General features: G+C 41.6%; 1 protein-coding gene across 1 annotated transcript in view; it reads left to right on the plus strand.

The window, feature by feature from the left end:
* DLC1 (DLC1 Rho GTPase activating protein) overlaps positions 1–13,687 on the plus strand; it is a 214,190-nt gene that overhangs the window by 174,504 nt on the left and 25,999 nt on the right. The gene's annotated exons all lie outside the window — the stretch shown is intronic.

The following is a 13,687-nucleotide window of genomic DNA, read 5'->3' on the forward strand; positions in this document are numbered from 1 at the left end:
GAAATTGCCAGCTCAAGCATCACGTTATGTATACTTTATATCTGTATTCATTGTGCAAAAATGAAAACGGAACGTTAGAATAACATCATTGAGTATAATATATGATGTTGGCTTGGAAGAGAATGAACCAATCATTATCTTTGACAGGGTCCAGATATTTTCAAATTTTTACAATACTTTTTTCCATGCTTATAGTTTGGCAACAGCTCAAAAGTACCTGTTTTGTGATGTTTTGAAGCACAATGTGGGTGTCCCAAATGTGGGTGTCAACCAAGCAATATGTATTCCAAAAACCTTTGCAAAATGTAAAGGGGAATAAGTGGCGTAGGGAGCAATTCTCAGACACAGAGCTGTGAAGCCAAACTTTGCTTCACTATCTCCAAGACTTGTCTGCAGCTGTATTGTGGTCCCCATAGGAAAAATGTTTGTGTTCCATCCAGGTTCAGACTGAGACTTTGATGGTGCTCAAGAATTCTAAAATTTCACAGCACTCTTCAGCAAGCTGCCTGGAGAGGGAGGCACTGGCATCCTCTGGCAACCCTTCATAGTTTGCTTCTGGCTGAAGGCTCAGCATCCCCCATGCCTTGGGCTGCTCAGGCCAACCCAAACCTCTCCAATTTACAACACCAAGGAGCCATGCTGCCTTCTCAGTTGACTCTCTTCTCTACATTTCCTGGGAAAAAGTATTGAGAGCTTCGCTGACTGCTTTTTATAAACCGGGCCCACCGCAAGAGCTGCCACTCTTTAAAAACCAAGAAACAAAAGGCATAGAAGCCTTTAGGTCGTCTTTGACCGCATTACCTTTGGTTTGTGTGATTACCGTGGTCTCCCCAGACGTGCAATGGAGGGACAGGGGAGAGGGTGAGCGTGTGTGAATGTTCATGTGTGCATGCGTATGTGCCTGAGTGCGTGTGCATGTGCGATGTGTGCGCACGTGTGCGTCCACGCGTGTCACTGTCCCGCCGTGCCCGGGGCCGTGCCCAGGCAGGGTCCGGCTGGCTGGTGCCGCGTGCCCGCGCTCGGGGGTCCCTCGGGGCGCGGCGGGGGCGCGGAGCGGGCCGGGGGCGGGGCGGCCCGGGGGCGGGGGCGGTGAAGGGGCCGGGCGGGCGCTCCGCGGCTCCGCGGCCGGTGTCACTCGCGAGCCGCCGCCGCGCAGGCAGGCGGGCAGGCAGGCAGGGACGCAGCCAGCCGGCCCCGCAGGCAGTCCCGCGGAGCCACCGCGGCCGGCGGAGACCATGATCCTCACACGTAAGCTCGGGGATCCCCACCCCGGTTCTGGGGGGTGGCGGCTGCGCGCCGGGGGGCGCAGGGTCCGCGCATCGCGGCCGGCGTTGCCGGAAAGTGTTTTGGGGAGCAGAGGGGGTCGGGGTCCCGCTTGTGTTATCCCGCAGCACCCGGGAAGCGGCTCTGGCTGGGGTGCGGCTGCCCCGTCCCGTCCCGCGGAGCGGTGCGTCCCCAGCCTCGGTGTCCCGGCCCCGCCGGCCCGGGCGGGTGCGCGGCGGTGAGGAGTGTCGGCGGGGCGGGAGCAGCCCCAGGTGAGACGGCAGCGCTGCGGGAGCGCTGCGGGAGCGCAGCGGGAGCCCGGCATTGCTTCTGCGTCTGGGAAGCGCCCGCGGCGGCTGCGCCGGGCAGGGCGGCCGAAAGGGCTAACACCGCGGCACTGAGGCGCGGCGGTACCGCGGGCGCGGAGCGGCGATCGGGATGCGGCCGCTCTCTGATCACCGCGGCGCATCTTTGGGTTTTGGGTTGGTTTGGTTTTTGGGTTTTTTTCCGTTTCCTTTTTATTCCCCCATAATTTTTGTCTCTCTCTGTTTTGGGTGGTTTGGGGGATTTTTTGGTTTTGTTTTTTTTTTTCTTTTTTGTTTTTTGTTTGTTTTCGTTTGGGTTTTTTTTTTTTGTTTGTTTTTTGTTTTTTGTTTTTTTTTTTTTTTCTGGGAGCCCTTGCGAGACGGGAACCGTCGAGTTTCTTTTGAAGTTCTCCGTAATTAGCCCGATGGCCTCCAGGAGCCCGGTGGCTCCCCCCGTGCGGCGGTGGGCAGCCCTGATGTCACCCCCGGAGGCTTTGATCCCGGTGGAGGAGCAGCACCTCCTGCCAGACGGGCTCACCCCTACCCCCCTCTTCCCTTTTCCCTCCTCGCGGAAAACAGAAAGCCGATGCCGTTTTCCAGTCGGTCAGTTTTACGTTCCGTGTCACCCTCCCTTTCTTTGCACAGCCCCAGCAATGACTTAGTTCCACCGTAGCTGTGAAGCTGTTGAGCGGTGTGTTGCCATCAACCTAATGAGCTCTGTTGCCAGTCAAGGCACTTACTATTGGTACAACAATTTTTTTTCAGATTTTTTTCCTCCCTCGTATTCTCTTTAGGAAAACTTGAAGAAATAACTACATTTAAACAATGTATTTAATTAAGTCAGAAGGTTCTGCCTGGTATGGCATAGTGCTTTACACATCTGATTTGGAAGACTGAGGAATGGAATTTTATCTTAGCCATCAATTATAGATCTTTTATTTCAGGAGTAAGTGTGATCTGTTTGAGTTGCCCTGCATTAATCAAGAAAATCCTAGCAGCAATTCAGTAACAATTCTCTGAGTCAGGTTATGTTTTAAGGCTGTTTGTAGTGAGCTTAAGGAAGATAATAAGCAGATTTCTTATGAGCCTCTGAGTATGAATCTGTCAACAGCTCCATGCCAGACTGATTCAGCATCTGCCTGCCAACCAGGCCATTGCTGGCTGACAGCACATGGAGTTGGTATTAGGTGTGTCTGTTGATTCCACAGCTGTAGCCTGCTATTTTGTCTTGCCAGGTATTATTACTGCTGTCCTCTAGGCATCCTGCTCTGCATCTCCAGTAGAAGCAACAAAAACAAAAGAGAAAGGCTGTGATGGCCAGGAAGAGGGGTAAATGTCTCTCAAATAAATGGTTTTGAGTTACTACTTCAGTTTGCTGGTGGGATCATCATTAGGGCAGAGACTCTTTGATTATAGAATACAGTATATGCAAGAGAAGATCTAAGTATTGTTTTGACAAGATTCCTTTCATCTACAAGTTCATAAAAATCAGAGCATTGGAGCTACCTTTCGTGGCCTCTATGACTTCTTGATCTCATCTTCTTTTAAAATAACTTGGGTTGTTAATTGTTACTCATTTTAATCAAAAGGAAGTGCTGATACATTGTTTTAAACACCATAGGGCTTAAGGGTCATTAAATTTTGTTTCTAAGTGGTGTTTAAAAGCGAGAATGTATCTGGTGGTTTTATTTGGATTTTATTTCTCAGTAGCATAGATTCAGTCTAGGATTTTTAATTCTTGAGTCTTCCCAGCCACTTCTGCAGCTGCCCTTGCTGGGCCAGAGAGGAAGATTGATGCTACTCATGGAAACTCAAGAGTGCCCAGTGCCTCTGGTAGGGGTAGGAGAAAGATGCTGTAGTTGTACTTACGCACTAATCTCGAATGTTTATATTAAGATTCCTAGAAAAGGGAGATGAGGTGGCTTGGTTTTACTTTTCTGGGTCTTCTAATTCATTACATTCTAGGCAGTGGTTTGTTTGAGGCATGTGAATTTATGAGTTCCGCAAATATTTAGAGATGCAGTTTGCACTACAAAGTTTTTTTCTAGGCAGAATACCACAGTATGTTATGTTTGAGAGATTCAAACTTCTCTTCCAGTTCTCCTCTGGTTGGAGTTGTGCTACTGGCTTGAGCATAAACACAATGCACCCTTGGCTGGTTAAAAGGAGACAGAGGAAGAGAACTCAGTGCTTAACAGGATGGTCCTGTACTGTAAACAAGCACTTTTCATGCTTAACTATCCTTCCTAGCGACAGGAAGAAGGAAATGAGGCTATGCAAAAGGACCCTGACACATTTCAGACAATGCCAGACCCACCCTAGCATTCATGCAGTATAGCCAGAAGACATGGGGAAATAAAAATAACTTCAGATGTTTCCCCTTCCTTCTTGTGCATGCTATAGAATTACAGCAATCAAATGATCTGCAGTTCACAGAAAATTTGCTGGTTTGATCTGCACTAAATAAAGAGGTTATGCCCTGTGTAGTTTATATGTATTCTTTGGGTATCATATTGTTCTGCTTACAGTTTGAATCTCAGTGTTTCAAGGTGAATTAATTACAAAATGCTGTATTCTCTCCAGTAATGTAGTGAGTGTGCATATACAGCAATTCCAGGCATATTTCTTGCTTGTACCTAATCAGTCAGTAATTCTACATGGTGCAGGTCATCGGGATTGTCTTGCCTGTTTTTGATTTCCAAAGCATTTTTGTCAAGTTTTTTCTTTTTTTTTTTTTATTTCTCATTTTCTCTCCTACTTTGCCCCCTTCTCCTGTTTGAAGGAAAAAACAAATTCTGTCTTCAATTCTGTTTCATGAAAGGGGTGCAGGACTGGGCTGTGATTGGAGCTTTCTGGTTCTTTTCACTGGACACTTATTCTGCCATTCTTGCTGACAGTGCTACCCTATCCCACCCAGCATATCTTTGAAATCAGTAGGTGTACTAGTACAGTATATCACTGGCAAAACTGGCAGAATCAAAAGAGATTCAAGAATGACTTAACCAGCTAGCTGTAATTTACTGAGTTTGGTTATCTGAAGGTTATGAGTAATATTACAGACCATTCTGAACTATTTCAATGTCCTTAGAAGGGTATGATAAGCATTTTTGTTTCTTAGGATGAATATTCTTTCAAATGTTGTCTAGTATTTGTTTCCCTTGGGAAGGACTGTGCTAGGTGAGACAGGATCAGGAAAAAGTATTATCTAGTCTCTCTTCTAATGAAGACACAATATGATGGCTCACTTATTTCTGGTGAGGTATTTTTTAAAGTCTGAAAGGGTGCAGAGTTCCTTAGATTTGGGTTTAAATATATTTCTTTTAAATTTTTCTAAATCATTCTATTCAAATGCAGTAGCTTAACGCTAAGAATGATTCCTGAGGAGATGCATGAAAGACATTTGCAGAAGCCAGTGGTGAGCACAGTTTGACCTTCCCAGACCTGTTCTTGTAATTTGCTGAAGTTTCAGGATTAAGAGAAATACACATGCCCCCCTCCTCATGTTTTTGCATTTTGGGGGTGTTCTCTCTGTGACCCTGTGGACCTACAGAATTGGATGCTCTGCTGGCAACCCTTCCCTCTGTTCTCCATGAGTGTTTCTAAGAACAGATTTCCTGTGCACATAAGATACAAGTAACTTTCCAGTGTAAAGCTTCATGATCTGTTCTAATTTCTCTTCTTCCATGCATGCAAGATGTGACCATTAGACCTTGTACTGAGAGAAACGTTTTCAAATATACAGTATCACAGACAGAATACTGTAACTGTGTCTAATACCTGGAAACAGGAAGTTCAAAATAATGTTTGCTTTGGAAAAATCCATGTTTATTTCATTAATTCTGCATCAGGGAAGAAGGCATTTGTCTGTGACACAATTAGTTCTATGCTGAGCTGTTCACTGCCACTGGTATTTTGTATCTAGTGTTGTATCATCCACACAGGATGTAGTTTGGGACTGGGTCATCAATGAGGTTGGCTGGAAATGGTTATGATAAGAGGCAGTCAGTCTTCCATACAGTTCTTCCTACATCCACGGATGGTTTTGAGGTTGAGGTTTAACAGGCTCAAAGAAGTAATTGTTCAGAAAATCTATTTTCTTTCGTATGAACCATTGGGCCACTTCAGATCAGTTCTTATACCATTGTTATTTCCTAGATCTGCACATTTTGTGCCGTTTTAGATGAAGTATCTGTCATGCTGGGCCTTCCACTCACTTTTGCCTTCCTCTGGAGCTGAATGAGCCTTTGGGTTGAGCTTTGCACACTGTGCAAGCATGCACACCACGAGCTTGCAGATGGGGGAATTGGAGGATATTAATGCTGGGCTTGGGAGTAGCAATGGTTAATGTTTGCCCTTCAGTATGCTCTCAAAGGTCATGCTAACCAAGTAATTTCTGAGAGAAGAGAAGGTTAAAGTCATCTTCTGTTTCCCACTCTTTGGAGGAGGATTCGTTTCTCACTGTGGAATCTGTCAACATGACCTCCATCAGAGGATTTGACTAACTGCTTTCTCTGCCCCAAATAATCCTCCTCCAAGACCACCCTCTGTTAAGCAGGCCAGATAAATAACCCACGTGCCCAATTATTTCTTGAGGTTTTTTTAAGTCACTTGACATCTTGTTCCTTTTCATCTCTGAACCTTCTTAAAAACAAATGGGAGAAGACCATCTTTAACCTATAAAAAGAGTTGCTTTTGACAGGAAAACTGTCACATCAAGCTATAGTTTTCTAATTAAGCAAAGTTAGTTTTTGCCTTCAGATCACACTGGTTTTTAAATTTCTTCCCTAATTCTCCTGTATATGCTCAAAAAGAAAAATAAAAAAACTATTTAGGAATAAATTATTAACTTGGTTTACTGTGTAAACCAGGAGATGTGATGATTCTTTGGTGTCCTAGAACATGCTTTCCCAAAGTCTTCAACAAGTTAGGAAGTAATGCAGCTAACTTTGGGAAGTTAGAAACATATTTAATGGTGTGAAAATAAGCAGTGATTGCAATCTTCTACAGAGTGTATAGGGAAAGGGCTTGACAGATACATGGGGGATACCCTTTATTTCAGTAGCCCTTTATTAGATCCCAAAGTGGTGTTGATTTAGTGCTTTTCAGAGCACATCAGCTGTGCCAGGTCCTCTTGCCGGAGGGAAGGACCTCTTGCCAGCCAGGGCATGCTCTAGAGTGGTGGTTGTGCCCTCTCTGCCCTCCTGCCATCAGGCACTGTCCTTCCTTGTGCTCTGATGAAAACCTGGGTTTCTCCCCATGCTAAAAGTAGTGAGAACTGTGAGACTGACCCCATTTATTCCTGCAAAAGAGTTTTGTTGGATTTTAGAGACCCATGGATCCACACTGGGAAAGTCCTACTTAAGTCCTCTGAATCTTATGGAGGCTCCCATTGATTTTAACAAGTGTTGGCTCAATCCCTAAAAGTTTGAAATATTATCAACAAATGTTGTTTCCCTTTTTAAGTTTTGAACTGAAAAACTTTCGAAGTGATTTTTATATGCTGAGGACTGTGGAAAGGAGGTTCAAGTTTATTAATTAGATTTTGGTCCACAAAAGCTTTATTGTGTTTGCTGTGCTAGCAAGAGTGTTGCTGAGCAATTGAAAGTCCTATATTCTGTAATCTGGTGTAGTTGGGAAGGAGGGAAATTACATACAGCCAACATACACCTATGTAGATATATTTTTTCTTTTTTTTTAATTTTATTTTTTATTTTTATTTAGCTTTCATCAATAAGGAAATAAACAAACTTAAATCCTATCAGTGGGAGCAAACCATTTGCTTTTTTTCAAAAGTTCTGCTGACCCAAAAAAAAAAGGGTGTTCAAGCTTCCTGCTTTTTTTTTTTCAGAGAAAACTTCAATATATGATCTTAAACATCTGTTTCCTTACTTCTTCATCTGTTCCCACACAAATTCCAAACATACTCTGTTTCTTCTCCCAGTGTCCTGTGGTTTATACATAACATCAGCTGCATAGTTACTGTCTTGCTTCAAGGCTCTGTAACTTGAAAAAGCCAGTCAGTCCCATGTTTAACCCAAAGCCAGCAGGAACACAACGAGAGTATTTTTTTAGTCATCCTCATATAGTTGTGGAATATCTGAGTAACATTCATCACCATTTCTAGGGGTTTTATGACTAGAAAGCAGTAAATGTATTTGGTGTCATATATGGTTTCCCTCAAGAATTTGTGAGTTCCCCTCTCCCCACCCCTCTGAAAGTTTTTAAAAAGAGATATTTTCTTAAGATTGCACATGCATCCATACTGCGTGAAATTGATTGTTGAGGCAGGCAGCAGTAAGGGGAGGTACAGCATGTATCATTTGGCTGTAGAAGGTAAATTAAAGCACAGTGAAATACAGGAGCACACCAAAAAAAAAAAAGCAGCTGCTATTGCAAAATGTACATTTCACTTTGAAGGTGAAATGAGAAAAGTGACTCTTCTTGGGTAAGGCCGTTTGGTTTCACTTCAAAACCTGCAAGCTCATAATCAGTTCAAAAGCTATGCTTTATATTCTTTTCTCTCTGGTTCTTCTAGAAATGCATCCTTCATGGGCTGAATGTGTCAGACTATTATTCTAGAACAGTTGTATAAGATTAGAATGTGTCAGACTATTATTCTAGAACAGTCGTATAAGATTAGATTGTTCTCTTAGAATTAGAAGAAATTCCAAGTGTGTTAGAAATTTGGCAAGAGCTTTTAATGGTATTTTCAGAATTCTCTAGTTTTTAGTGGCTGAACATTTATTGACAAGCTTCCCATGTTTGTGTTTGAAGGCATTATCTTTATAAAATGCTGTGCTTCGCTAATTACATTTTTGCTTTCTTTAGTCCTTGCTTTGAGCTGCTTTCTTGAAAGGTGTGGAGCACTAAGTTAATGATACTGCCCAAGGAATATTTAACAATATAAGTTTGAGAAAAACCAGACTTATGAAAAGGAATTTAATTATTTTCAAGCAACAGTCGCATATCTTCAAAGTGAAAACCATGTGAGGCCATGGACACATAACAGGCTTGCTCTTAGGAAGTCAGTCATACTGTCCCAACTTTAAAGGGCTGCAGGCATATGACATTACACAGAACTGATTTATCATTTTCAGTGCCTGGCCTGCTCATTTGTAGACAGCTGCCATAGTGCAGTTATTTCCCCGGTTTGTCTCAGATTTCACATCTGTGTTCATGTATCTGTAGACTGTGTGGTTGGATAGTGTGATCAGAAATGTTGGGACCACAATTTAGATGTCAGGGATGCAATTAAAGCACTAGGAATAATGATTGCTTCTAGGTGGACAGTGGAATTCTATCCAAAGAAGAGTATTTCTCACATATTCTTCATGTAACCTTAAAAAATATGATCCCGGATGATCTCAAGTTTCTTAATAACTCAGGACAGTGTTTTTGAGTTGAACAAAAATTTTGCAAAGCATCAGAAGTTTCTGAGGGACATGACATGTAGGGAGAGGTAATTTCTGATATAGACAGAAAAATAGCATGCAAGCCATTTGTAGCCATTAAACTGGACTGTCAGTCCTGGATGGAGAAGTCTTTGTGCTCTATGTGCTCCATGTGCTCATCTGTGCCTTAGAAAGCATGCAGATAGTTTATGGAGTTTTAGGCATTAAAGTAAGGAGCTAGTGTGCTCATCTTCAGCTTTCATGAAAATCTGAAATCATATTCTCTCAACTGCATGGGAGAGATTCTCCTGCAGGCTAATTCAGGAAGATAATTTTTGTATTTTCAATTTCTACAAGTTTTTTTTTCTTCTGAAAGAAAGTCAAATTGTGAATTTCAACTAGAATAACTTAGTTAAAAATTAAGACCAAGATGAAATTAAGAAGCTCAAAAACCATGTTATGTATGACATTGAGGTGAACCTTCAGCAGTGAAACCCATTTTTTTTTTAATTTGATTTTGACAGTGCTGATTTTACCAGTCTCACTACAGATTTTTACGAGCTGCTCTCTTAACAGAGCCAAAAGGTGAGATGAGTAGAACTGATGTGTGGAGGTGCTAATATGATTGTAAAGGTGTCTGAGTTGAGGCAAGAGGAAACCATCTGCTTGGAAAAACTGTTCATAAGATGTTTAGCACTTAGGTGAAAATTGAGTCAATGCATGACTGTACAAAGATACATCTGCTTTGCACCTTGTTCTGAAGACCCTGATAGAGCTAGTGCTTAAATTGCATGTTATTTCACAGAAGCAAAAAAAGAAGAATGAAAGTAAATAATCTTGTTGTCTTAACTGGACTGCTATGATGATATTTTTCTGATAGAACATTATTGCAGCATCACTGTATGGTTTTTATTTTCCATGTGAGAGAAGGTATCATCAAGCAAAAGATTATAGACATCTTACAATTCTCCCTTCTACAACTGCAGTATCAAACAAGGTGTGAATTGAGATATTTTTGCACTGAAGGTCTAAATTTGTGAACTTACAAGGCCAGGAGCCAAGATTAACCAAAGTTTAACAAAAAGTAATTTAGATGTTCCCATTTTCATTTACTAGTCTGGGAAAGAATTGAGTCCTCCTAATCCCCCTGGAAGTGGGTAAATAAGGACTAATGGTTCCCAACTATATACAAAAGGAACTCCTACCCTTGATTTGAGCATGGAGGCCTGCTTTGTAAAACAGACTAACAAATAAAGCTGTTTCCAATAAAAATTTCCTGTTTCCTCTTTAACACATTTGCCTGCTGTTTGCTTACACGACACCAAGAATAAAGACTTCATTGTACTTTTTGGGTTTTTTGGGATTTGGGTGGGGGGTTTTAAATTTGTTTTGTTTTACTTTCTAAGAGGTTTGGGTTTTGGGGGTTTTTTTTGTACCAGGACATTTAGAAATAATAGCACAATTTCTCTCTTGCCAGCGGTTTTTCGTACAAGAACCTCCTGCTGCGGGGGGAGGGCACAGGATGCACGTCTGAAAAGCTGCACATACATTTCTTGCTTGGAATGTATGCTGAATGGTAGTTTATTGTAAAGGTTTTAACTGGCAAGGATGTTTGATTCAGAAAGGAAGTGGCACTGCAGGGATGGAGTGGGAAGGAGGGAGTGAAACCAGCCCTTTGCCTTCAGCAACTTATCAGTTCAGCTGCCAGGTCTTCATCAGAAATTGCTTTGCAAATTGTGGTTGAAGTAGGGCTTTCCTAAAATAGGTTGGAAAGCAGCATAGAGTTCCTCTGCAAGCTTCCTCTCCTCCCTGTGGCTATCAGTTGGCCCCAGCCAAGCAAATGCTGTGCTTGACGTGAGTTCATAGCTCAGATAATTATCTGTAACCCATGTCCCCTGGGATACTGAACAAAGGCTATTGAATGCTCTGTCCCTTCTAAATCTTTTCAGAAGTAGTTGGAAAAATCTGATCTTGAAAGATCTGTTCTCTCTTTTGTCTCTTATTATCTTGATTGCCACTGATCAGGATGACAAGGACTTGCATATAAATATTCTTATGTCCCTTTGGGTATGAAACTGGCAGCTAGCAAACCAAGAGTCCCAGGGCTAATGCTGCTGAGATGGAAGCCAGAATGTGGAAATTGTGGGAATGAGCTTCTTCCTCTAGGGTAGTTTAAATGATTTGGCCAGAACCTCAGCTTTAACCAATGTATTTTATTCTCACAGATTCCAGTCAAGCTGTGGTAATGAACTTTTTACCTAGACAAGCTGTCAGCTGTTTAAATTTGTATATCTCTTATGTGAGGAAGCTTGTTCAGTGTACTGGACTTTCTGTGCAGTTTATTCAGTGCTCCTTGGGCTGGATTCTCCCTCTGGCTATATTTTGATCTGCCTGAATTTCAGGTACATACACAGTTTTGTTCATACTCTGGCTCATCAGTAGCCAACAAGGTTGTGATAGGGAAGCTGGGTTGAAAAACTACCTTTCCATTTGACTGGTCACAGCACATAGGTACAGTCTAGGAGGAATCCTGAGTTTGGCCAACTGGAGTTGAACAAAAGGAGCTGCTCTTTTAGGTCCCATCTCCACTCTGTCACCTGAACCCATCACATCCCTCTGTTACGCATGCTTCATGTGGGTAGAGATGACATGGAGAGAGCCCTGGCTTCAGGGCACTCCCTGGCACCTTCTTCAAGACAGCACTCCAAATCCTTCACCCTTCCAAGGACTTGCAACGGGACGTGCAACTTGCCCTATGAAAATGGGGCAAATATGGCTTTTAAATGCTTAGCATTGTCTTGTACCCAAGCCTAAGCATTTACACAGCCTAATCGATGGACAGGTGCACTTGTGTTTTATTATTCTCTGCAATTCTTGTGACCAAATAGAAAAAACTTGGGTGTTTTATTGCCTAGGTAGACTTCTTGGGGGATTCTCAAAGGTATTTTGAAAGCAAATATGCCCTGAAAATCCCAAAGGCAACTGGGTGCCCCTAAAATATAACTTCCACATAACTGGCATATATAGTTGCAGAAAAGATACACAAAGCCTTTATGGAGAATGGTAAAAAAAATCTGATGAATGCATATTCATAATTTTCTAGCTCTAGAGATAATGTACAGGTCTTACATCTGGAGTGCTCAGTAAAGGACCTGTGAACAAATATTTAAACACATTGAAGAGCGCCTGTAGTAATGAGGAATCTAACACTTTTTTCAATTGCACTGCAAGCATCTCCCTGCACTTTTTGGTAAATGTTTGTTTTCTAGGATGATTTTTTTTTCTAGTTTTAAATAAAGTAAAATTCTTATTCAATCCAGACACTTTGGCAGAATATGACCTCTAAGATGCTGCATTTTATTTTAAGTACTCTTAAAAATTAGTTGCAGATTTTTTTGCTTTGCTACTTTAATTGCTTCTGAAATATTAATCTATCATGTTGTTTGTTCTTCCTTTAGCAGAACAAGTTTCAGATATATTTCAGATTCTTTTTTTTCTTCTTTATTAAATTTCCCACATATTTCCTTAGCATACCAAAATTAAAATACTACTTCAAGCAAAACTTTGCAATAGCTTGCAATTGGAATTAAAGAATGCCTTTTCTTAATCAGTAGCTAAGTCAATATGTCTGTACGTGCTTGTTCTCATGTGGTGCCATAACCCAAAGGTGAAGCAAACACAAATTGCACAAATGCCTGCTTGTCCTGACTTCAACAGGAGTGGATTTTTAGATGTTTGTTTATCTAAAATGTTGTGTTTTGGCTCACCTTAACCCCTTGGTTTGGATATATGTCTCAGCAAAGTGGTCTGGCAAAGCACAAATATTTTAACACTATTGTAGCAATTTGGAAAATTAGAGGGGGGTCTTGCTGTCATTTTGCAGATGCTAAAAGGTGCCTGCCATTTAATCCAATTTTGTGTACCTGTACCTCACTGGGAATATTTCATAGCATGAAAAAATCTTGTGATATTTTACTACTGTTGTGTTTGGCTCTTCAATACCCTGTATGCAGTAACCTGTATTTGGAGCAATTCTGAGCAAGCCCCTTTGTGCATGGTTTCTGCAGCAGGTAACCATAGTATCCTCTCTAAGTAGGTGGCAAAATTGTGTACTGAGTTGTGCATAATGGAGCTTTTGTTTCCTGGTCCATCAAGAACAGTGAATATAATCAAAGCCAGACAAACTTTAATAGTTTCTGATTTCTCATTGTTTGTTTGATCAGTTCTAAGCAGGGAGCTAAATTCTCTGAAGCACTTTATTGAATTTTTTGAAGAACATAATTAGCCCAATCTATTTCTTCAACACGTGGAGAATCCCCTAAATACCTTTTACATTTTCCTAGTTTGAGCTAATAGGATAACATATTCTTTATTTTTATTTCTATTAATTAACAAATGAATTTATATGTAATTTATTCAGAGACTAATATTCCTTTCTTGCAGTGTAATGTATACATGTGTGAATAATTTCATTCTGTGGCATGCTGTTTGGGGCAGTCTGAGGGGAAGCATCCTGTAATATACCAAGTAACTCATAAATGCCTTGTAGACTTCCAGTAAAACTAGGCTCTTGTTGGGTAGTAAATATGTGCTGGAGTGAGCTGCAGTACAGTGTGTCAGTTGTTCTTGGGCTTGAGTCTGTCAGTACTATCTACAAGGTGTTAAAGTGCACAGTAATGCGAGCTCTGCTAGGCTTTTCTGTCAAGACAAAACAGTTGTGCCAAGAGG

This window comes from Lichenostomus cassidix, chromosome 4 (assembly GCF_008360975.1).
Source record: "Lichenostomus cassidix isolate B80296 chromosome 4, HeHo_3.0, whole genome shotgun sequence".
Taxonomy (NCBI): domain Eukaryota; kingdom Metazoa; phylum Chordata; class Aves; order Passeriformes; family Meliphagidae; genus Lichenostomus; species Lichenostomus cassidix.